We start from the raw sequence: 25,960 nt of genomic DNA on the forward strand, positions 1-25,960 counted from the left end.
TCCCATCCTGTTTTCATCCACCCACCCCTGTAACCTGTCTAGATCTAGTTGCAGCCTGTCCCTCTCCTCCAGCATGCCCACTTCTCCCCACATTATTTCACCTTTCTTTCCTTTCTCTCTCATCACTTACCTTTCTTTTCCCTGTGCATTTGAAGAATCATTGAACTTCTTCTCAGCATGCGGAATAATATATCAGTGGACAGGAACATGTAACCTCCCACTTCCTCTTATAGCTGCCCCAAGCCTTGCCCAAGCAGAGCTACTGTGCTTTTCCTCTTCAGAATGCAGAATTCCAGTTTCACCGTCACTATGGAGTACGATACCAAATGATCAGAACTCTTCCATGTCTGACTTCTTATCCACAACAACAGACTCCCCATCTTTACAGTCAGGCCTTTCCTATAGCTGTGACAGCTGTGTAATGTAGTTGATAGTTGTGGCATGAAAGAGCAATTCAGTCAGCCTCTGCTGTGGTTTCCTGGTGATGTGCCATAATGCTTGTTCCTGTTAACAACATATACAACCTGAATGGAGCCCTGAGCAAAGGCCTGTTGTCAGGGAGATCTAGTCAGGTCAGCACTAGGCTTACTCAGAGATGGTCTAAGCAGCAGGAGATGATAAAGATCAAACATTAGCAAAATGACTGGGTTTTCTCTTGGTCTTATTCAGAGACCATATCTCCTGGGGAATCCTATGCTCATTGGCATTCTCCCACTCTTCTCTTTCTTGCTTGCTTTCCCTCATCTTTCTTCAATTCATTTCTCTTCTCATTATATATATTTCATTGTTGGCTTCCCTTTGTATATTTTCTTCTTCCCTCTTTCAGCAATTACCTTTTTGTTATCTGTCCTGTTGGAGGATCTCTGTACATTTCTTTCCTATGGCGCATGGAAGGCACCAGTGAGCAGGAGCCTTTCTCTTTAACTGAGTAGCCTCCCATCTCCACTTATAGCCACCCCAAAGCCTCACCACCAATGAAAGACCTTGCTATTCTCCTTCAGGAGGCAGAATTCCCATTTCATCTCCAGTGTGGAGTGCTGCACCAAATGATCAGAGCTCCCAGAAAGGTGGAAGCTGGAAGCTTGTATCTTCTGGCAGCAAGAAGAAGTTGTCATCGCCCTGTGCAGTGGTTTGCCTAGAGAACAGATATGGAACACTAGCAACAGAGAAGGAGGAGCACATTCCATTGCTAGAAAAGGAAACAATGGGTGGTGGTGGTTGGTGACTCCCTTCTATGGGGGATGGAGGGATCCATCTGTCAGCCTGATCTGTTTTCTTATGGCTGTGAAGCTTGGGTGACCTACAGGGACCACCTGAAAAGCCTGGAACACCATCACCAGAGCTATGTCCAGAAGTTCCTTGGCATAAAGTGGAAGGATCATTGCACAAATGCCAGTGTCCTCACCAATGCTAACACCATCAGTATGGAAGCATTGACTACTCAACATCAGCTGCAGTGGACAGGGCACTATGTGACCATGCCTGATGTACATTTACCAAAACAACTGCCCTACTGCTAACTTGGCCATGCACAAAGGACATGTGGAGGCCAGAGGAAATGCTTCAAGAATACTTTCAAGGTGAATATCAAGAAGTATGGCACTGACACCACAACTTGGGAAAAACTAGGCCAGGACAGGGCTAAATGGAGAGGTCTTGTGAGAGAAGGTAAATTTTATATGAGGAAGACTGTTTTGTCTTGGAGGCAAAAAACTGATAGTAAGGGAAAGAATGGAAACAATACTGAGAAATCTATAGTCCAACCCTTCCTTTAACTACCACCTGTGGCATTTTCCAGAGTCTGTGGCCCTGGGATTGGCCTCCTTAGCCATCAATGGACTCATTAAAAACCCTTTACTTGACCTATGTGAGTGATCATCCTTGACCGTGATGGTCAAGAGGAAAAGTAAGGTAGTCCATTGGGGGGGAGGCTCGACTGTGACTGCTAATAATAATGTTGAGGCTGAGGCACTATGAGCATCCTGAGCAACTCTGATACCAGGCTGGCAGCATTTCCTCTAAACCCCCACCTAGGGATCCTGGCTGTGCCCAGATCTTAGGTTTCTGCACCCTTGTCAGACTTCTCCCTGTTCAGAGCAACGGGTTCTCCATATCTGTAGTTCGGCCTTTTCCTGAGCTGTTTCTGGGACAGAAAGTGGTTGATTGTTGCTGCATTAAACAGCACCTCAGTGACAGCTTCAGTGGTTGTCTGCCAGTGGTGTGCCAGAAGGTTTGTTCCTGCTAACAGGCTTATCAGACCTAGTGGGGCCTGGAGGTAAGCTCCATTGTCAAGTAGTCCTGATCAGGTGAAAGAGATGTTCAGAGGTATCTCCTTAATAGTACTTTAAGCAGCAAGGTTTGGAAAATATCATATGCTTACTCAGTGACCCCCCTTCACCTTGTTCTCCCCCCTGCTTCCTTTGAGGGAGCAAATCTCCCCTGGAAACCTGTGCCCATTGGTATTCTGAACCCTCAAATCTATCCTACTTGCTTTCCTTTACCTTTCCTCCCTTTCCATTTTCCACTGCTGGTTTTCATTTTAAAAAATGGTGTCCTTGTGGTCTTTCAACACTTATCTTTGTGTTGTGCATCCTGTTTGAGGGTCTTAGTTCTTTTCTTCCTCTAATTGTGGTGAGTACCCCACTGAAAAGGTGCTGTTCTCTTTGACTATGCGGCCTCCCATCTCCCCTTATAGCCACCCCAAGCCTCACCTCCAATGAAGTGTCTTGCTCTTCTATTTCAGTTGGCAGAATTCCCGTTTCACCACCCATGTGGAGCACTGTGCCAAATAATCAGAGCTCTTCTTTTCTTGACCAGCTGGCAACTGTGTGGCCAAAGCATTCTGAGTCTCTTTGGTGACTCCTCATACTAGGCTGGCACCCTTTCCTTTGGCCCCTCCTTTGGGGACCCTGGTGTTGCTCAATATTTAAGGCTTCTGCACCCTTGTCAGACTTCTCCCCACCCAGAACAATGGTTTCCCATTATTTGGAGTTAGGCCTTTCCATGAGCTGTTTCTGGGGTGGAGTGATTGGTTGTTGCTGCATGAAGCAGCACCTCAGTGACAGCTGCAGTGGTTTTATGCTGGCGGTGTGTCAGAAGGCTTATTCCTGCTAACAGGTTCTTCAGGCTGAGTGGGGCCTGGAGGCAAGCTCTATCATCAGTAGTCCTGGTCAGGTGAAGGAGATGCTGAGAGGCATCTCCTCAATAGTGCTTTAATCAGTAGGGTTTGCAAAAGCTCATACACCCTCTCAATGAGTCGCCTTTACTGGGTTGTTTGCCTTGCAAATATTCCCTGGAAACCTATGCCCTTTGGTCTTCTCTCCCTATCCTCTATCCTACTTGCTTTCCCTCCCCTTTCTTCCATTCATGCCATTTTCACTCTATATTTCCCATTGCTGGATTTGTTTTTAGAGTTTGTTACTCATTTCAACACTTGCCTTTCTGCTGTCTGTCATGTTTGAGGGTTTTGGTCCTTTTCTTCCTCTCAGTGCGGTGATTGCATGAGTTAACAGGAGTCTTCCTCTTTTACCATTCAGCCTCCCATCTCCACTTATAGCTGCCCAAAGCCTCGCCCCCAAAGGACTACCTTGCTTTTCTTCTCCAGGCATCAGATTTCCTGTTTCACCTCCATTGTGGAGTGCTGCACCAAATTATCAGGTCCTTTCTTACCCCAACCTTGCGGCCATGGCATTCTGTACCTTCTGTGCAACTCCCCATTCCAGGCGGGGAGTCATTCTTTTTGCCTTGTGCCTGTGGAACTTGCTAATATTCAAGATCACTTTTTTGTTTTTCTTGATTTTTTTTTCATCTATCAACATTTACATTTTTCTTCTTGTAATGTTTAAGGGTGTTTGACCCTTTCTTAAATCATAAAATGAGATATTATAAGTGAAGAAAAAAATGAAAGAGCCACATTGGTATATAAGTAAGAAAGAGAATTATGGGAGAACTCCAGTCAGAACATTCTTTCTAGAAGGTTATACCTTATTATTTCTTGTCTTATTATATACATAAAGATTAATTCTGGTCACCTAGTTCTTAGGAATTGGAAGAAATAGCTGTAGCCTTTGTGATGTTCTCAGGTAGAAGAGCGAATAATCCATTAGACACCTAAAATGTTTATATAATAATGCAGGAATCTTGGGAATAAAGAGAATTGGTGGTCTTACAATTGCATAATTATGGTGTAATTAGTATTACTGTGACATTTTGACATTCAGATGACTGCAGCAGCGTTTTGGATAAGCATAGCTTGTTTAGGAAGGATAGATGGGGGGGGGCACTGAGAATATTGTCCTGTAATGGAGCCAGGGGCTCCTGTTACTTTTAAGAAGAAGCTGCAACAGGGTTATCGACAGATTGGGGAAGACTGTACATTTTGGGCTAGCTGCCTAGCAGTAGGAGAGTTGGATTGGAGGCTGAAGGGACACACCTATGGCCAGTTAAGGTAGCACCTGACTAGAAGGGGAGGAGCCGGGGGATATAAGCCTGGGCACCTGAGGCAGAAGGGCGATGCAACCCTAAACTCAGCAGGGAGAGGAGTTCCTGTCAGTTCAGGATGCTGGGGAGTGAGAACTGCAAGCCATGGCAGATACTTTTGAGGCTCACATCCAGAGAGCAGGAAGGTGGCTTGGCAGTAGTATGGTGACCCAGATGGGGAGTGTCTGAGTTCAAAGTGATTGCTTGGATTTTTGTTCTAGTTTATACCAGACGATTGGGTGTGGTTGGAGAGGTAAGATAGGAAATGAGCCTAAGTGGCATGCCAAGTTTTGAACCCTCCCAGGAGCAGGGTACAAGACAGAATCTGGCTGACAATAAGAAGGCCAGGGCTTGAACTTGAGAGTAGGGGGACAAGAAGACAGGGGCCTGAGGCTAGAAGGGGCAATATAGGTGGCTTGAGGCCAAAAGGGCTGGGGCCTGAGCCCAGAAGGCGTGAATGAGGTGGCCAGGAGCTGACAAGAGGCTGGGACTGAAAGGCCAGGCCAGAGACAATGGGCCTAGGCTATCAGTCAATAGCCAGAGTAACCTGTAGACAAAGACTAAGAAGGCTGAAGCCTATACAGGGGAGTAACTGGTGACAAACAAGGCCCACTCACAGGCTACTCCATCTGGCAGTACAGTCTGGGTAGGAGGTGAGTAGCCAATTATGGTGAAAGAACAGGTTAAGGGACTATTTAGGAAAGATGGACATGCACAAGTCCATGTGGCCAGATGCAATGCACCCAAGGGTGCAGAGGGAGTTGGCCAATGTGATTGCAGAGCTACTGGCCATTATCTTTAAAAAACTATGGTGATTGGAAGAGGTCCCAGATGTTTGGAAAAGGGCAAGTATAGTACCCATCTTTAAGAAAGAGAAATAGGAGGATCCAGGGAACAGACCACTCAGGCTCATTTTAATTCCTGGAAAAATCATGGAGCAGGTCCTCAAGGAATCAATTTCTAAGCACCTGGAGTAGAGGAAGGTGATTAGGAACAGTCAGCATGGATTCACCAACTTTCTCACAAACTAGCTAAGGAAGTATGGGTTGAATTAATGGACTATAAGATGGATAGAAAGTTGGATGGAATTATTGGGCTCAAAGACTAGTAATCAATGGCTTGATATCTAGTTGGCAGCCAGTGTCAAGTGGTTTTGGTTTTGTTCAACAACCTAGAAGATGGAATAGAGTGCACCCTCAGCAAATTTGCAGATGACACCAAGCTTGGGGGTGGGGAGTAGTAGATAAACTGGAGGGTAGGGCTAGGACTCAGCGAGAAATTGGAGGATTTGACCAACAAAAATCTCATGAGGTTCAATAAGGACAATTGTAAAGTCCTGCACTTAGAACAGAACAATCCCATGCACCAGTACAGGCTGGGGACCGACTAGCTAAGCTGCAGCTCTGCAGAAAAGGACCTAGGACAATAAACAGAATATGAGCCAATAGTGTGCCCTTGTTGTGAGGAAGGCTAATGGCATACTGTGTTGCATTAGTAGAAACTGATAGCAGAATGAGGGAAGTGATTCTTCCCCTCTATTCAGCACTGGTGAGGCCACATCTGGAGTACTGTGTTCAGTTTTGGGTCCCCCACTATAGAAAGGATTTAGAGAAATTGGAGAGAGTCCTGTGGAGGGCAATGAAAATGGTTAGGGAGCTGAGGCACATAACTTATGAGGAGAGGCTGACAGAACCTGGCTTATTTTGTCTCACAAAGAGAAAATGGAGAGCAGATTTAATAGCAACCTTCAGCTACCTGAAAGCTGGTTTCAAAAAGGATGGAGCTAGACTGTTCTTAGTGGTGACAGATGACAGAACAAGGAGCAATGGTCTAAAATTTAGGATTCCTGCAAGTTGCAGCAAAGGAAGTTTAGGTTAGATATTAGGAAAAACTTTATCATGAGGAAGGTAGTAAAGCAATGGAACAGGTTACCCAGAGAGGTTGTGGATTCTTTATCCTTGGAGGTTTTTAAGATGCAGCTAGATAGTTCAGTCTGTACCCACTTATGCCAGAATAGGAGGTGGTGTGTGGTTCAGGACTGCACCATACAGGCTCAAACCCCTGTCTGAACTGGCACCCTGGTATGTTGGGCATTCTCCCCTAGGGAGGTCTCCCTCTGCTCACCTGCCATATCTTGATCTTCATGAAAGAGAAAGGGAGGTTCCAAGTATGTTATCAACTGCCCTTGGGTACGCTGTATTCATAGATGTTTCTTGGGGCTCCTCATCTCCTACACCCTGTCCACTCACCAACCAAAGCTCATCAGCCTTATGGTGCTTGCTATCTTGGACATATGCAACCAGTGTGTTTGGTGTTGTTTTTCTTTCTTAAAAATGTCCTAATCATGAGATGCTTCACATATGGTTGATTCAGCTGCACTAGGATGTTACTTATCAATATTTTCCATGATTAATTCACAAAACAGAAGAGCTTCACAATCAATTGTCTGAAGATAACAGGTTACTTAAAGTTTAAACCTGTTCCCTACCCACACCCCATGGGGGAGGGCAGAGGAAGAGTATTTTAGCCAGACCAGAACTTCCATGATGTCTGGAAGCAGTGCCCACATGGAGTTGTTAATAGGGTAAAGGTGAAGCAGCAGCCCTGGGAAGCTGCTGAGTCCCTACCTCACCTTGTGGGGTTGGAAGCACACCACTGGTGCTAGGCCAGAGCAGCCCCATGTGGGCCAGGCCGGGGGTTGCCCTAGTGATTAATCATGTAACCACTGTAATTACAATAGGTTAAATGAATATTTTTAAAGCACCATTTACATTCCTACTACCAGATGACAAGTGCGTTTGGCAGCAAAGATAAGGGAGGAGACAAACAACCTAGATTAGTAGAAATACAGGTTAATCACTGGCAATCCCTCATATCTGATGATAATTGTCTTCCGTGATTCTTATCTGTGGGTCTGAAGATGGCTGACAAGGCCTATCCAGAATCAACAGACCCTTGCAGCTTAGGCACATGTTTCCATGCAGGGTGGATGGAACTGCTTTCTTGGTTTGGTCTGTGACATGCTGTTTCTGCTGCTCCTGTTTTTCCATCTCCTGTTGTCGGTGTAAAGTTTCAAAGTATTGAGAGCCTTGCAGCAGACTTTTCCTCCATTTGGGATGGTCCTGACGATAGCTTTCCATGGGTTGATATCAATGTTGCATTTTTTCAAGTTGGCCTGGAGGATATCCTTGAAGTGGTTTCTCTACCCTACTCTTGAGCATACACCTTGACTGAGCCAGGAAAATAAAACTTGCTTCAGGAGTCTGGAGGTGGACTTCTGGATGATGTGGCTAACCCATGGAAGTTGATGTTGGATGATCATCATCTTGTTGCTTGTGGTAATTTCTTGTGATAGGATGCTAATGTAGGTGAGTCTGTCTACCCACTGGATTTGAAGGCTCTTCCACAGACAGCATTGATAGTACTTCTCCAATGACTTGATGTGTCTCCTATGTTGCCCATGAGGCATCCATACTTCACAATGATCCTCCACAGTACTTCTCAGTTGACAAAGTCAGGTACAAGTTAGGGATTACTTACAGATGCTTTCAAGTGGGAATGCATGATAGGGTACTGAAGGAATAGGCTGAGATAATTTTAGCTATCCTTTCTGAGAATTTACCTATCTTCTCTGAGAACATGTAGAGGTTGAGTGAGATCCTGGATGATTGGAAAAGGGCAAATTTAGTGCCCATCTTTAAGAAATGATCAAAGTGGAGCATGAGCCTCTTGTGAAGTTCCTGATTCGATGTTGGCAGCCATTTCTTTGGTTTTGTTCCTGAGGAGCCCTCCACTAAGCAAGGACTCTGCTTTATTCACTGCTTTTGGATTTCCTTGTGTTTACAAATGTCTTCCTTTGTGGTTCTTTGCAATGTAAAGTGGTTGATTGTTGTGTGTAATAGCAGCTGATGTGCTTTCCTCTGTGCTGGCAGTATGCTGGATGAATTACCTAAAATGTTGATTGGTACAGAGTTGCTGACAAGGAATTAGAAGAATATAAACTCTAGCCATGGCAAGGAATTTTTCCTTAGGTTTATTAAGTAGCATGTACTGTACCATTTCTGCAAAAGAAAATGAGGTTTCCTATTTATGAATGAACTGTTACCCAGTTCTGCAGCCCCTGATGTACTATAATGAGTTCTTTCATGCATGTAATCTAAGAGATAAATAAAGTGAGTCAATTCAAAATTAAAAAATAAGTTAAAGCAAGGTTATGTAAATACCAAACCTTTCATAATGCTGGTTCCTGTCTCATTTGTATATCCTAATTCAAACTGTTTTAAAGACATGAAGAATGTCTTCTGAAAATAAGGCCCATAACATGATTTCAAGCAGAGTGCCTAAAACTGACACACATGAAATCAGAAACCCATTTTGTAAATCTTAGTTAATATATTTAATGAGATTGCTTTTAAAATCTCCATTTATTACATTGCTGAGCAGTAACAATTCTGTACAATGAATAAAAACCTTTGCAACTCATGTGGATTTTCCTACAGCAGGAGGCTGTCATCTACGGAGCATGCTAGGGCCTTAACTGCACTGCACTGATGGGCTCTGAAATGAATTCAGGCCAAACTTGAAATGCCCATATGTAATATCTCACAAACAATGTCACAAAAGTGCTTGAAGCCACCAGTCCCAGTACAAACAAGGAAAAGTCTCATCAGATTGCTGCTTAAGTATCAAATATCTAGTACTGTGTTTTAAAGATTTAAGAACTTCTCTTGAAGCAGACAAGTACATGCCCTTCTGCATATAAGTCTCTCTATAATATCACGCATTGAGAAGGATTCAGATGTGGGTTTTCTATTTTTTCCATTCAACTGCAAGCTATTGAGGAACAAGGAGAATATTTGGAGGATAGGAAGAATAATTTCAACTGACTTTGTTCCTTATGATAATGATCTGCATAAAAATACATACATAGCATATCTGACAAGTATGGTGTACATCATCTAAATATAGGTATACCTATCACATTTGACAAGGATAATATGACACCCCTGTTAGAGATGTGATTAACCCTTTGCTAATAGCCAAGAAGAGAGAGCACCTGAAGCTAAAAACAACTTTTGCTCTGCTATCCTTTTGATTATTGAGATGTGGATTTTTCTATTTCATAGTTAAAGATAGGGCAGGGAGCATTGGTTTCCTGAATAATTTTAAATGGTCAGAAATGCCAGAGATCATAATTATAAGAATATAATTATGGTCCAGTGATGGAAATCAAATTCAAACTCTACTCATGGCAACTAGCTAAAGGAGTGTACTTTCTAAAGTAAAGAGAACAGGCCACTACCTATTTCAGTTTCTAGACTGTCTAGAAGGAGGAGGAACAGGGAATTTCAGAAATTAATAACCTAGTGACACATACGATTCAGTATAGGCATCTGGAGATGATTCTTCATCCTGTCAGAGCTAACTCTCTCAGCAAAATGCATCCTATAGAATCCTCAGGAAGGGGAAAAGTTAGAATATTTTAGAAATTTTAGAATAAGAATCAAAATAAATTTAAACAAAAATTGGCCAAAAAACCTATGTGCAGAAAGAAAATCTCTGCCTTCCATATCTTACCCATTCCCTTCCAGTAGCACAGAAAATTACAGTAGCTCTCTCTTACTATTTTAATTTTAAACTCTCCTTGTCCCGGGGAAAGTGTAGGACATGGACCCCGAAGGGTCAAGGAGAGACCCTGGGGGACAATACACCCTAGGGAAAACGTAGAAGAAGAGAAAATAAGTGAAAACGCCCTACCTGCTGCAGGAACCGCGGCGGGACCGGAAGCGATGGTGGGACCCGTGTGGCTCGTTAGCTGCCGTTTTTTCAAAATATGGACAGCTGGAGAGAAGGGGGAGGAGAGCCGGCACAGAGGGATAAGAAGGGCGAACAGCAAGATGGAAGGAGAGGAGGGGCTGAGAAAGGGCACAGGGGAACGATCCCCTGGACCCACCGTGGAGGAGGGAGAGCGTAAGAACTCTGCCCATAGGGCAGGAGAGTGCCCTGGGGAGCATCAATGTAAAGACACCGTTGCTGGGGTAAGAAGGACGGAGGTGGCCAGGCTGCATATCGCCCTAAAGTCACGAGGAGAGACTACAGGAGGGTCCACACAGGCAGAGCCCGGCTCCAGCGAACCACCCAGAGGTGAGGTGAACGGCCAAGAGACTATGGAAGACCAACAAGTACTGGATTGAAGACCCGGAAGAGTCCATCGGAGGAAGGTTTATTCCGAGTCAGAAGGGACGTCAAGGGTTGGCCTCATACATTCTGCACTAGGGGTAGGAAATAGGTGGCACTGAGGGAGCAGTCAGTGGAGGGACTGTACCTTTGTGGGGCACACTGTAACTAAGCTGCCCCAGGATAGGAATTAGAGGATCACGGGGGTTGTAGGTGGTTTTGTTATTAGCTTCTGGGTTTTTTTGCTTGTTTGTTTGTTGTTTCTATCACCCGTTGCGCTGGTATAAAGAAAAGTAAAGCAGAGGGCAACGTAAAGCCTGGGACATTCTTGGTGGTTAGGAAGGTCCGGCAGGGCATAGGACCTAGATGGACTAGTAAGTCCTTGCCGCATAGCCTAGGCTTGAGCATTACTCAGGGACAGGATCTCGTAGAGGTAGGGCTGGCCGCGGAAATAACATTGGCACTCCATCATAGCTGGCTATAGGGTGAGGTACAGGGGAGGTTGGAGCCTCGCGAAGACCACCACCCTTTGGCTGGAGAAAGTCAAACCCCGGCGGTAGGAGCCCCCCCCCCGACCACCACTGAGAGGGGCATTAGAGTCGTGGCAGACGGGATTGGGGAGGGACAAGACTGCTCGGGGTGAGACCTTGTCACCCTAAGACCATTGGGACAGAGCGGAGAACCATCATTCAAATCCAGAGCCGAGTGGTGAGGGACTGGATGATCGAGGCCCAGTGGGTGCACTCCTCTTTAGTGTGTTTGTTATCTGAGAACCCCTGGAGTTAAAATTAGCAGTATAATATTCTATTTGAACTATAAGATCTCAAATAATACTTACTCCTGGTCTATCCTGTTTCACTGGACTGAAGGGTTTGAAATATTATATTCTGGTTGCTAGGCACCACAACTTGACATAATCCATGACAGAGTACATCACACAATGGGCACATCAACACAAGATGCTTAATGGTGAATTATCATAGTTTACTGTGAAGTAAGCATGTGCGTCTACATGTGTACATGCTTACTTCACAGTGAATCTCCCTAATCCTGAGTAAATCTGTTACCTGCAAATGCAAGTAACAAATTTACTTGACATTAGTAATGGCACCATTATGCTTGTGTAGATGCCTGACTGAGAGCCAAATCTGCTCCCAGTCAGCCATCCACCCAGGGGTGGGAGATATCTCCCTGCCTCTGGGAGTTGCCTGCTGCTGGGGCGAGCTTTGCCACAGTGGCCTGGGTATGGAATATGTCCCCTTACCTTGCAGTAGGGACCCTTATCTCTCAGAAGTGTCTCCGTGACTGAGGGGCCGCTGCTGGGAGATACTTCACTCATTAGCACTACGTCCGAAAGAGACTTGGGAGTCACGACTGACCACAAGGTGAATATGAGCCACCAATGCGATGCTGCAGCCAGCAAAGCAAATAAAACCCTGGCTTGCATTTACTGTTGCATTGCAAACAAGACCCAAGATGTCATTCTTCGGCTTTATTCGACCTGGCTGAGGCCGCAGCTGGAATACTGCATCCAATTCTGGGCCCCACACTTTAAAAAGGATGTGGAGAAGCTTGAGAGAGTCCAAAGGAGAGCTATGCGCATGATCACAGGCCAAGAGAGCAGGCCTTATGAGGAGAGGCTGAGAGGCATGGGACTCTTCAGCTTGGAGAAGTGTAGGCTTAGGGAGGATTTGGTGGCAGCCTATAAGTATATCAGGGGTGTGCATCAGGATCTGGGAGAACGTCTGTTCACCAGGACTCCCCCAGGGAAAACAAGGTCCAACAGTCACAAACTGCTGAAGACTGTTTTAGACTGCACATAAGGAAAAACTTCTTTACCATCTGAGTCTCCAGAGTCTGGAACAGACTTCCCCCAGAAGTGGTGCAAGCACTTACCCTGGACATGTTCCAGCTGTGTTTGGATGACTATCTTGCTGGGGTCATCTGACCCCAGCTGACTTCCTGCCCTTTGGGCAGGGAGCTGGACCCGATGATCTTGCAAGGTCCCTTCCAGACCTAATATCTATGAAATCTATAAAATAATGTCTATGACGGTATGGGATTCTGGAGTGGATTCAAACTGTACAAAGCTCTAGAATCCAAAAAAGAGGATTGAAATATTTCAGTCTTTGCCCTGGGTAATGATGATGGCAAAACCTCTCTTAGATTACATAAACTCTAGGTCTGTGGAGGGTTTACTTGTCTCTTTCCCTTTGTTTCCCAAATAATTTAGAAGACTTGATTTGAACTGAAGAATAGAAAGATAAGTTGCCCTAAAGTTGAGTTGTTAGACTCACCAACTCCTGAAATGTTCTCACATGTTCAGAAAATGGTTGCCACGACTGAACATTATGGTGTAGATGAAGAAATAACTTCTAGAGACCATTTCTCCTATGACTTCCATTGCTGATCCTTCAATAAAAAGAATTCTCTTTTCCAACAAGTTTCATTTTCTGTCCCTCACAAGGCCATCCATTCCTCCAGCAGTTTCAAAAAGGAAAATGCTCACATGAAATAACAGACCGACTAAAAAGGAAAAGAAAAATGGTGCCAAAGAGAGCCAGAAATATGAAGATGAAAATATTTATGTCCTTAAATGCTAACATTATGCTCAGCACCATGATTTTTAGGACTTCTAATATCCAGATTATTACAACAATGCTGTTAGGCACTGTCATGTGTCAAGTATATTCCCTCACTGACTGACCTGCTTTCACTGCATCACAGGTTTAAAAATCTTATGGCATCATAGCTTGATTGTTGCATCACCATTTCTATAAAGTATAGGAAGTTTTAGTATGTAAGCCAAATTCTCTCTTCCCAAGCCTTGTACATTACTTGCTCTCTCAACTATCTCTCTTCTAAAATTTATTTCAGAAACACCATTGTATTCATTTCCAAGATGTCTCACAGCCTATTCCTCTCCTATTTATCATCTTTCATTCAAATATCAACTCCTACCTCTAATTGGCAAGTGATAGCACCTTTTGACACTAATCTGGTTTTTTAGTCATCCTGTGCTACCTCACATGCTTGGGAGGAATCCCCCAGAAACCTCTAGCAAGTTCTTTCATTAGCCTCTTTCAAATCCCTCCACAACACTCTTGTTTGCCTTATTCTTATAAAAATCTTATGAGCAGCAAGTTTTGTTGGCTGGACAAATTTCTTTTAGTGGACCAACTATATAGTCGGTTTGTATAGCTCTTAGAGAACAGTTCCCAGCTCTGGTAACTTAGATTCATGGTGAGACTCTGGAGAAGACTGAGTATTCCCCGTACTTCGGAAACCATCTCTTGCAGAAGGCTGACATTGGGAAAGAAATCCAACATTGTCTCAGATGTGCAAGTGCAGCCTTTGGGCACTGGAGGAAATGGGTGTTTGAAGATCACGATATCAGATCTGAAACCAAGCTCATGGTTTATCAAGCAGCTGTGATCCCCATTTTACTGTATGGAGCTGACACATGGTCAACTTGCAGAAGATACCTTAAGCTGCTGGTGAAGTACCATCAATGCTGCCTGCAGAAGACCCTTCAAATCCAGCGGGAAGGCAGATGCACCAATATTAGTGTCTTCTTGCAAACACCACAGACTTCGAGGCAACAATCATTTGACATCAACTTCCTTGGGCTGGCCATGTCATCTGGAAGTCTGATTCTAGACTCCCAAAGCAAGTTTTATTTTCTCAGCTTGTTAAAAGCTATTGCCTAGGACTGGTCCAAATGGAGGAAGAGTCTACTGCAAGGATCTCAGTATTTTGAAACATTATGATAACAACAGGAGATGGAACAGCAGAAACAGTGTGTTGTGGACTGAATCAAGAATCTGGAGCTATTCACTCTGCAGGCAAACATGTTCCCGAATTGCAACAGAGTTCATTGATCCCAGATTGGCCTCATTAGACATATTCCAACCCCCAGATAGGACGATCATTAAAGACAATCAGCCTCAACTGTGAGGGACTGCCAAAGATCATATAGTTGGGAGAGGTGTTAGACAAGCTTTGGACCTTGAAAAGTCCTTCCTCAGGCCTAGGAAAGGAGCAGATACAGCCTAAATTTACTACCACTCAGAACAATTACTTTCTTTTGATTATATCATGTATATAGAAATGATCACTTAAAAAGGATGATGAGTGCAGTAAATATATAAAGGTTAAACAAAAGAAATTGAAAATTGGTTTGCACCTTTTTTGGGCTAGGGACCAGCAGACAGAACATTCTTAAGGATGGATCCATGACCGTGGAATTAACTCCTACAGGAATTAAGGACCATCACAAACCTCATCTCCTTCCCAAGTGTGAGGTACATTTCTTTGACCTCCCTCCTCTAATATAAGCACAAAGCAGCATGTATGCTTATTTAAAAACAAAAGCATCCCCCAAGTCAAGCAAACTAAGAACTTGACCTATCTTAAACAAGATACCACAGCATATATTTGTCCTCCTGGGGAAAGACTTACAGAACATATGACAGATGTCAGTCACATTGCTGAATGCACTACTGTAAGGCATTCAGAACTGAGAAGAGTGTAAGGGCCTTGTTATGACCAGATTCTTTGGGTGAATTTGATATCTTTTATTAGACCAACTTAAATAGTTGGAAAAAAATTTGAAGCAAGCTTTTGGATTTAAAAACCCTTCGTCAGGCTGAGGAAGATTCTGTAGTTGGTGTGTGCTCTTTCTAGATGGAATGAAAAGTAAAAAAGCCAGAGGCTGGGCTGGTGTGCATACAAGATGGGCAGTCAGTGAAGATGTAGATTGAGGAGCCAGTGGGTGAGAGACAGGTTGGGTGGTAGGGAGAAGGGGGATAAATAGTGGAGAAGTACCTGGGGAGTCAGCTGTCAGGCAGGTTATAATGCGTCATAAATCCAATGTCTATATTTAGTCTTATGATTTTTAGTATCGAGGAGGTTGAGGAAGTGAAGTTCATAGGCTCGTCTCTGAGAAGTGTTTTGTAAATTCCCTTTGAGGATTAGAAATGAGAGATTGGAGAGAGAGTGGTTTTCTTGTGAGAAATGCGCCCCCACAGGTAATTGGGTATTCCTGTCTTTGATAGATTTCTGGTGTGCGTTCATTCTGGTGCGCAGGTGTTGTTTGGTTTCTCCTACGTATTTTCCATCAGGGCATTTGGTGCACTGGATGAGATATATTACATTTCTGGAGGTGCAGCTCTAAGATCCGGGAATGCTGATGGCTCTGTTGTAGGGTGTAATAATTGTGGGGTGGTGGAATGTGTTGGCAAGTTTTGCATTTCTTGTCATGGCATGGTCTGGATCCATTTGGTGTGTTCTGGCCTGAGGAAGTTTGCTTCTGGTGATAAGCTTAGCAAGGTTTGGTGCTTGTCTGAAGGCTAGGATGGGTGGCTCTGGGAAGATCTCTTTAAAAATAGGGTCTCTTTTTAGTACAGGTTGCAACTTTTTGAGGATTTTCCGTATGGGTTCGAGGGAGGGGTGATATGTCATAACCAGCGGTGTGCGATTTGTGGGGGGGTTTCTTCTGTACTTCAGCAGTTCTTCACATGGTATCTGGGTGGCTCTTTCAAATGTGGGATCTATTTCTCTGGAGGAGTGTCCTTGTTGGGTTTAAGATTGGTGAGGTGGCAATCCCGGATGTTCTCCTCAGTGCAAATTCGGTGGGATCTGAGGGCTTGGCTGTATATCACAGCTGTTTTGGTGTGTTTAGGGTGATTGCTGGTTCTGTGCAGATATGTATGTTGGTCTGTGGGTTTCTTGTATAACGTGGTCTGTATTTTATCATTCTGGATACTGATCATCGTGTCTAAAAAGGAGATGTTGGTGCTGAAATATTCAAGAGATAGTCAGATGGAGGGATGGTGATTGTTGAGGGCCTTGTTATATGTTGCACATTGACCTGCTCGAGTTTGGAGCAGTCACACCTTAAGATTAAAACTCTTCTTTAGCTGTCCCCCACTGGCATAGTTGTTACTTGCCATTGAAGAGCTGGCAAGCAGGGGCCTGACTAGGAGCTATAGCTGTGAGTTGCCACTACAGGGTGGATGACCAGCTTCTTTCCCTGCTCTAGGTGGAGATGTGTGTGAGATGGGTTGTTGGGGTGGGAACATGAAGCTGGGAGGCAAAGGAGTTAATTGGATGGGGTTGGGTAATAAAATGGGAGGTGGAAAAGTAGGGGAAGAAGGGTGGTGAAATGAGGCAAGTCAGCCACTGAAGGATAAAATAAGAAGTTAAAAAAAGAGGACATAATTTACAGAAGGGCTCATGTCTTAATACACTGCTGTTTGGAAATGGGGTATGGGTAGTGCTGGTTGTGGGCCCTGGGGTAACTGGGTGGTGGGAGCAGTAAGGGAAGGCGTGTTTGGAAGAGCTACTGCCCCTGCCCTGGAAAGAAAGCCCCAGCTCACAGGGACCTGATTCAGCCCCCTACTGTGCTCCATCCCCTCTAGACCCTACTCCTGGACCTGTCTGTGACCTGGCTAGCTGGCATGTGCTCTGCAGGCTGTTTGCATGGGGTTACAGCCCTGGGGTGGGAAGCTCACATCCCCAGGGGTTGGAGTGGGAGTTGGCTTGGTACATAACTTTAAGCTACCAAACATGTGCTTAAAATTAGTTTCAGGTGTTAATGTGTGGACAATTTAGGAGTTAAGAACTCCAGGAGCTGCCAAGAAATAATGTGTAACAAGGCCTAAGTGTCTGTGTAGAGTAGAATGCAGCAGATGGGGAGTGAAGTGTCTTGGTTCCTGTTTCTTTTTAAAATTTTAATCTTTTGCTTTTGCACTTGTTCAGAATATGTTGCTAGGTTATATCATGAAGTATATTAAAAGTGATTGCTTATAATCAATCTGCTGCCTTTTTATAGTAAGGACAGTTTTTAGTGTTCTTCTAATATATCACTAAATAGAGTGATTTCAAATTTGTCTCTCCATATCTAAGACTAATACGGACAATAAACCTTGCCTAAAACAACAGTGAGAAAAAAATATCATTGTATCATGGAAATATGATATTCAAAGTACACATGAGATGCTGTGTTTAACAGAAAATGTGTAGAACAGCATTGCAATGACATTTACAAAGTTCTGACCTTTACAAATCGCTCTTAACTACATAGCAACGTACACTTAATTCGAACTTAAGAAATTCACAGTGTGATTTCCTTTTAATATAATCCTCTATTCCTGTACTGCAAATTTCCTGTTCTACTGGGTGTGTTTGTACAGGTCCACTGGTTGGGAAGGTTCTGATCAGTCCATAAAAAAATCTCAAGATAGTTCTGTTGGAAATAGAAATCGTTTCTAAACATTGAAGCTATTTAAAGGTGCTTTTCCATACTTAACTGGGCTTTTCCTTAGTTCATTTTCATTTCTACTGCAGGAAATTTTCCTCTTAGAAACTAGAGAAAACTATTAATTATTATTTAAATATGTATTTATTTTCAGACTGAGGCTAGAGAATGATTGTGCTAGTTAGGTGCATATGTAGAGTGAAAAGTTGCCCTTGCTTTGATGAATTGACAAGCTGAATAGAAAAGACATATGGCAGCCACTGCATGTGGGAGAAACAATGTAGAAGTATCTCTGGTTTGCAGCTGGGTAGCTAAACTACAGAAAGATTAAATAAGTACACCCAAGAAATCTGACAGAGGTAAGAAATGAGGTGGATCTTTTGGTTCCCATTGCAGTGCTTGAACCATGAAAACCATTCTTAATCTCTGCAAAGATAACAATTGCACTTACATGTTGTGGACCCTAATTTAATTTAAAGTCAAAATTCTCTTTTTCATTTCATTAATGATATCTGGAATAATTTATTTATCTCATAAAGAGTATCTATATGTTACATATACTTTTTTGCCTTAAAGTTTCTATCAAATTACTCAAAAATAAAAAAAGAGGGATTAATTTCTAGTTTGTATGTGGCTGTAAATAGCTTTGTGACACTGTCACTGATATCATGGTTAGTTTAATTCTGGAGGGGTAGAAATTTAGCTCCATGAGGGTAGCATTTAATAAATCATAGCTCTTTTGGGATACAGTAGAAAATTAGTTTGTTTTTGTATAAAAGCATCCAGGGTGAATGTCTGAATTTAAATAATAATTCAAAATCCTGCCACACAAATATAGTATCATTCTGATTAGAAGCCTCAGTATTCCTAAATTGACAGAAGATGATACAAACCTTTGGGTTATCTGACATACAACAGTTTCCTCCTACCACTAGGATAAGAAATCTCCATTGAAATTGTGTGTCATTGTTGAAATTACATATTCAAATTGAAGCTGGGTAGAAACCAGCTATACAGTGGTTACACATTTTCAAGCACTAACTGGGTGTACCTACACATGCCTATTAATGCGCAGCAATAAACTCTGGAGCTTATTGCTGCGGGGGGGGCGTGTCTGCATGTGTGCCTGGGACTGCAGCTCATTGAGCTGGGGTGGAGCGGCTCTGGCTGGCAGGGGGCTCTGGGGGTCAGCCTGCCAGCCTGGGGTTGCTCTCCCTGGCTTAACGTTCCATGGAGGGGCTGGCTGGGGCATGAGGGTGCTTCACTGTGGGACTAGCCAGGAGGCAGCCCCTGCACGTAAGCATTCTCATGTCCCAGCCAGCCCCTCCAGCATCTACACGTGCTGCTGAAGAGTAAAATAGTTTACTCCAGCCAATTGGGGGTGCATATGTAGACAATGAGATGTTTACTATGCAGCTAATTAGCCAACTGCACAGTAAATGTCTTGTGTAGATGTGCCCACTTTGTAGCTGGTTGAGTCTTTTTATAGATGGCTATTTTTATCATATGATTATTACTTTGCACTAGTACCTGGTTTAAATTTACTGTACTATTAACAAGTTCATTGTATAATATATATAATGTGTAGCAGGGGATAATGACTACTGTATGACACTTCAGCTGTCTTGCAGGATAGACCTTCTGAATCTAGTGGATATAATTTCTCTGTCAAAATTGTGATCCATACACTCTCTCTTACAGTTTCCTTAGGGGAATACAATTTGGTTCTTCCCTGTCTGTTTACCTTACTTACTTCTGCTCATTTTAGATTCATTTAATAAAGTGATCAATAATCTGTTTCCCCCTCCCCCTTCACATACAAAATGTTGGAATTCTTTTCTATTAGTTTCTGTCAGGTTCTGAAAGGTAGTCTTCATTTAAGTCTTCTTATTCACCTTCTTCTTCTAACCCTGGTGTTGATGACATTTTGCAGCATGGGGCCACTTTAAAGAAGCTTAGCTTTGAGCGTAGCCCACTTACAACCCAGCTCCCAGAGCTGGAGCTGCTTCTGCAGCTATTTATCTCCACTACCTGGTCACTGTGTGCCTTAGAAGCACTGCCAAAGGCCCCCATTGCAGAAATGCTGCCAAATCCCACCAGCTATATGGGCTGGATAAAATAACTCTATGGGCCATTTCACGAAGTATAAAAAATAAATTGTGCTCTTAGAGGCCAGATCCAGAGGTGCAGGCATGTGTGGTTTGTGCTACTGCAAACTGCATGGCCAGCACATTAAAATGTGCCCCACGCTGCAAATTTGTAGGGTGGGGACAAAATTTGCTACTGGGAAACACTGGTAGCAAAAAAAAAAAAAAAAAAGCATGGGAAAAAGTTAGGCATTGCACACAAGAAGAGCATGCACTGGCAGACACGGAGGCTGGGTTCTCCTGGGAGATGCTCTGGCTGCTGTCCAGAGCTTCTCCACTGCTTTTGTTGTCCTCTGGTTTCTTTAGCCAGGAGGAGTAGGGAAATGGCAGTTTTGCCCCATACCAAACTGCATGTGCAGGGGTGCGCACTCTTGCAAAAAGTAGCAGCAAAATTTGTGCTGCTACAACTTTTGCCAAAGCAAGTGCACACCCCTGCATGTGGGGATGCGCCCAAAGGTACCATGCAGTTATCTTGTCGCTTACACTGTGTAACTCATCCTGGTCACAGAAACTGTGATACTATTCATCCAAATCAGTTAGTATCAGATACACTGAAGTGAATACTCCTAAATTTTGGAATATGAAATCCAGCCCAAATACAAGCTTTGCTGAAAATTGGACTCTTAGGAATGGACCCATTATAAAGGAAAGACTTTTAGTTTCAAAATGGAATTTAGATCCAGATCAATGACATCCCTAATTTGGTAACACTCATTGTAACACCTATATTTTTAAAGAATCTTGGTGAGTTGAATGCGATAGCTTATGCATTTGAGCCTGTGCCTATGCTGTGCTATTGAACAGTTCTCAAAGTGTCACTAAGGGGTCAATCCTGGTCAAGCAGTTCTCATAGGTCTGGAACAAATCCTCCTCTAAAGTGCAGAGAAATCCTGATGACAACTTAACTAGCTATCTGCCACGCAGCAACCCACACAACAGTTGCTGTCCCCTTTCAGGTTAAAGTAATTTCAGCATTTATATTTTCATATAAAATCCCAAAAGCTTTTTTAGTGCTTTCTCAGGAGTTTCCCTCTTTATTGTTGGCAGCATTCATCTTTAAACAACTTTACCTGACAGGAAGCCATTTGCATTAAATTTGGTGTGTGCAGTGGGGATAATGGCTAATAGACTAGTTATATATGCTGTGTTTTTGCAGACTGACTAGCTAGTTGCTAGGCTTCCTCTTCTCTTAGTCCTTGTAAAATGTTAGTTTTGTAGTAAATACATATGATGCAGGAAAAAGGAAACAATGAGATAAAAGGATTCCACTAGGACATACATACCCTGTCCATATTCACATGTAAGGGCAAAGCAAAAATACATGTAAAGGTCCTGATCATGCAAAGAAAGTTGTACAGGAGGAATCCTGTGTGTGCATGGCCCCATTGACCCAAGGGGAGCCCCACATGGAATGGTGAATTTAACCAGATTTAACTAAAATTAGGAGTTTTGTTACTAAGTTTTATCTTTTAGGCTGTGGATGTGTTTTAAGTGAAAAGCCTTGCCCTACTGCAGGATACAACTAAATACATAAAATGCAGTGAAAAACACTCGTTTTTCAGAGGATCTTAATGTATTAATTCTGCCCACAGAGGTAGATTCTTCCTGTCTCTCTCTGCAGTTGGCCCTTCAGATGAAGTATGAGCCAATTTAGGGCTTGTTCCTGATGGGGCTTACCACTTTTCAGTATCCAAATATTAATTGCTAGAGCATATTTCCATTACTGAAGGGCCTTGCTAGAGACCTCTGAACTGAAGCACAGCATATTCATCCTTAGTACAGTGCTGGTCCCCTCTTTCTCAGATGTTCTTATTAGTTCATGTTGAGCACTATACCAAGAACGGTTATATTACATCCTTTTGGGGTGTAGTGGGTTTTGCAGTGAACATTCTGCACTGCAGCGCTCACTGGCATGGTCCTTTGCCTTTCCTCAGGAGGTCTCAAGAAGGATATTATAGTACCTGAAAGTTTACCTATATCTTTGTCTCTGTTTTCTTACTTCATTACCCTGCTTTTGTGACCCCTTTGTTCTTATGACCCATTTGTTCGGCCTTTGCAGCACTGCTTCTCCCTTTTTCTCCCTTCCTCTCCCTCCTGCTTTCCTACCTACTGTGTTCTAATCACTCATTCCACTTTATACTCTGCTTTCTTCACAACCTTTCACAACATCTGATGAAGTGAACTTCAGGATCAACTTTACCTCAGTCATTCATGATAAATGTATGTTTAATCTTTAATGATAGAAATTACAAAACCTCCCTAAGAAATTTGTTCTAGTGTTTTACTATCCTTACAGTTAGATTTTGTTTTTCAAGTATCTAATTTAATTATTCCTTTCTATAATTTAAATTCATTACTTTTTCTCCTATCACCAGTCCTGTGCACTTCCTCTTTTCAGTAGCCTTCTACATATGTGAAAATTGTTATTTCTCCCATTGGTCATTCCTTCTCTTCTTTCAATCTTTTCTCCTAGACGGTACTTTCTAGACCCCTGACCTTCTTATGGATCTCTTATAAAGTCCCTCCAGCTTGTCCACATCTTTCTTGAAGCATCATGCTCAAAACAAGACACAATACACAGCACTGGTAAGGTCTCATTTTTCATAGATTAAAATTCCTTCATGTCTTACACAGGATACTCTTTTTTGTATATTCCAATTTAACATTTGCTTTTTTTATAACAATATGAAACAATATTCAGTTTGTGGAAAAACTAACCCCAGATCTATTTGTAGAACTGCTGCTTAGTCAGTTCCCCATTTTTTATTTATTTCTATCTAAGTGGAGTACTTTGTAATTAGCTTTATTCAGTTTCTTCCTATTTATTTCAGACCATTTCTGAAATTTGTCACTTTCAAATCCTGATTTGAATTCAAACTCTGTCCTCCAAAATTTGCAATCTCTTTCAGTTTGACATTGTCTAAATATTTATTAAGAATACTCTGTTTGTGGTGCAGCAGTCTGAGAGAAGGAAGAGACTGGGAGTAGAGGGTGCAGCCATCCGTGCAGCACTGGTCATTGCTCCTGGACCTCACTTTGGGAAATCCTGGATCCAGTTCTGGTTGGCGATGATTATTTTTTTATGCAAATGAAGTTTGAAAGATATAAGGCCTGCTATTGCAAATACTACTGAGCATAATACTTACTGCTGTGAGTAGTCTGGAGGATTTTAATAAAAAGCAGTGTATTAGCATGTACAAGATCAGACTGATAGATAACAATGCTTTCATACTCTTTAAAAACTCCTTACACAAGATCCTTATTAAAAATAGGATTTTGCAGTAAGTGTTAATAGTCTCCTGTCTGGTAGCCTCTCTTTCCTCTGGGCAAAGGGATTCAAGTGAAATTATCAGAACTGAAGGCTTCCACAAGCACATATATGCCAGAGAGGTTTGTGTTGGCAGCTTCTTCCCTGTGGTATGGCTGTCTGCTACTGTCTTGTATAAATTATACTAATAAAGAGCCAGAGGAAAGGGGAAGAGAGAGAGAGAGAGATGAGAGATTCAACATGCTGAAAGGAAAAAATAGGAATAGGGCAACTGTGCCAATAATGACAGTCTAAAGCGGGAAGGGGTATTCGTCTTCACTGAAGAACATGAAGAGAAACTCTGATAAGTCTTCTTACTAGAATAAATTTTCCCTTGTGGAATGCTTCCATTCCCTGGCTGCTGCTTGCAAACAACGCAAGTGCCCATGAATGCTGCGTGCCCCCAGGAGGCTGGGGGGGCACGGCAAGATCCGGCAGGCAGCAGCGGCGCTGTTGGTAGCGGTAAGTGGGGAGCTTCCACAGGCATCCGTGGTGCTGCCAGTGGCAGTGGGGGAGGGTGTGGTGAATGCTGGCCAGTGACTGGCAGTCAGCAACCACCCGTAGATGCCTCTGGCAGCATCAGTGGTGGCCAGCGGCGATCGTGGACTGCCTGCAGACACCGCCGGTAGTGTCGGCGACAAGGGAAGGGGGTGGCGAGCAGCGACTGCCCATAGGCATCGCTGGCAGTGTCAGCGGCGCCTTTTCATAGGGGGTGCACTGCCACGCTCAGGGGGTGCATGTGCACCCGCATGCACCCCCTACACGTCACCAATGTGAATGCCTCTTCTGCAGGAAGATGTACACTTTATAGCTAACTGTGTCTTCAAGACTAGAAGATAAGAGACAATTTTCCATCACAGAATACTATGATGTTGTTTTGCCATCACAGAATACTATGATGTCAAAACAAGGCAGGTCCCCCAGGACTTGAACAAAATATATTGCAACTTCACCAAAATCCAACCAGGATAAAACAGTCAAGCTTCCACCCCCCTTATTAAACATGGAAGAAAAAAATCCTTCATCTTAGATTTGAGTGCAAGGCTTTGGGGAGGGGTGGGGGAGGTAAAGGGAGGGGAGAGGAGTGGGAGGTGGGCAGATGGCTGTTGCGGCTCTGATTCTAGCCCTAACCTTGGGTCAGGGTTAGAGTTGGAGGCACAGCTGCTTCCTGCCCTCCCCCCTGTCCCCCCCAAGTCATCACCTCTGTCCCCTGCCTACCTCTGCAGCCTCTGTCCCTTGCTGCTCACTTCACTTATCCTCCAGCTTTGTCAGGGCTCTGATCCCACTCCAATCTGGGGAATGGAGCACCTGGTTACTTTGGCTTCAACCTGACCCAGTAGCAGTGGTGATGGTGGCAGCAGTTCCAGCCCAGGCTCCAGCTCTGGGGGATGGTTGGAGCTGCTGTTGCCAGAGTAGCTACTATGTGGCCAGAGCAACCATGTGGTCTGTGCTCTGAGCTTGAATGTGGCCTTCTCCACTGCCTGCCTCCATACTGCCTGCTCCCCTGCCACTGCTTTCCCTGCTGCAGAGGTTCAGGAGAATGAATATAAGATTATCCTCTATTAATTCAATTCTATACATGGAAAATTGACACATTCATGATTTTCCATGTATAGAATCTAATTACTGGGGGATTGTCTTAAGTTCAGAGTCATCTTGGATTTAGGTGAATTCATTCTTATGAATTCTTGTCTTCACAATATCACGAATCCCAATTTGTTAAAAATGCCCATGAGTGGTTTATTTACATAAAAAATAACTTCTCTAATGAATTTTGAGCCGTTAGGAGGAATTAATGTGTTCCTTGTTTCAGGTTCATAATTCAACCTTAAATGAACTCACATACATGTACTCCTTGCCAGCTATTTGGGAGGTTATCAGTTTTCCCTTTTCTAATGCCCAGCAGCAGGGAGAGAGCCACTATATCATTCCTCCCCCAACCCTCCTAACTTATCACTATCCTGCCTCCAATCCAGTGATCTTCAATCAAAGTGTTGTGGCACCCTGGGCTTCTACAAGGTCCTTTTAGGGGTATTGCATAATATTACCACCATCAAATGCAAAAACACATACACATGATTCACAAGATAAATTCAGAGATTTCAAATAGGAAACTATGGCCTCAAAAACATTCTAACTTGTGGTATGTCTGAGTTCTTTGCAACAGAAGAATTGCGCTGTTATTTTTTTATAGTAAAAATGAGTGAAAGCTAAGAGCTAGCCTTTTTCATAGGGGACTTTTAGAACTTAGAGGTTGGAAAGAGAGTGGTTATCTTGTGAGAAGCGTGCACCCATAGGTAGTTGGGTAGTTTTGACTACAATAGATTTTTGTCTTTGATAGATTTTTGAAAATCTATCAAAGACAAGAATACCCATTTACCTGTGGGGGCACATTTCTCACAAGACAGTCACCTCTCTCCAATCTCTCAGTTCTAATCCTCAGAGGGAATTTACAAAACACCTTTCATAGATGAACCTACAAACTTCACTTCATAAATCTACTGGACACAAAAAATCATGGACTAAATACAGACATTATGGCACATTAGAAACTGCTTGACATCCAGTAATCCCAGGTAACCTCTCTAT

General features: G+C 43.3%; 1 protein-coding gene across 3 annotated transcripts in view; it reads left to right on the forward strand.

The window, feature by feature from the left end:
• Positions 1-25,960, forward strand: part of LOC149870924 (uncharacterized) — an 89,191-nt gene that overhangs the window by 45,780 nt on the left and 17,451 nt on the right. The window contains exon 4 of one of the 3 annotated variants that reach the window (XR_016440142.1): positions 22,538-22,650. The exons of the other annotated variants lie outside the window; for them this stretch is intronic. The gene's annotated coding sequence lies outside the window, so the exon portion shown is untranslated. The remainder of the gene's footprint in view (positions 1-22,537; positions 22,651-25,960) is intronic. 3 annotated transcript variants of the gene reach the window in all.

The sequence above is a fragment of the Crocodylus siamensis genome, chromosome 2, assembly GCF_052110815.1.
Source record: "Crocodylus siamensis isolate JL-2025a chromosome 2, ASM5211081v1, whole genome shotgun sequence".
Classification (NCBI taxonomy): domain Eukaryota; kingdom Metazoa; phylum Chordata; order Crocodylia; family Crocodylidae; genus Crocodylus; species Crocodylus siamensis.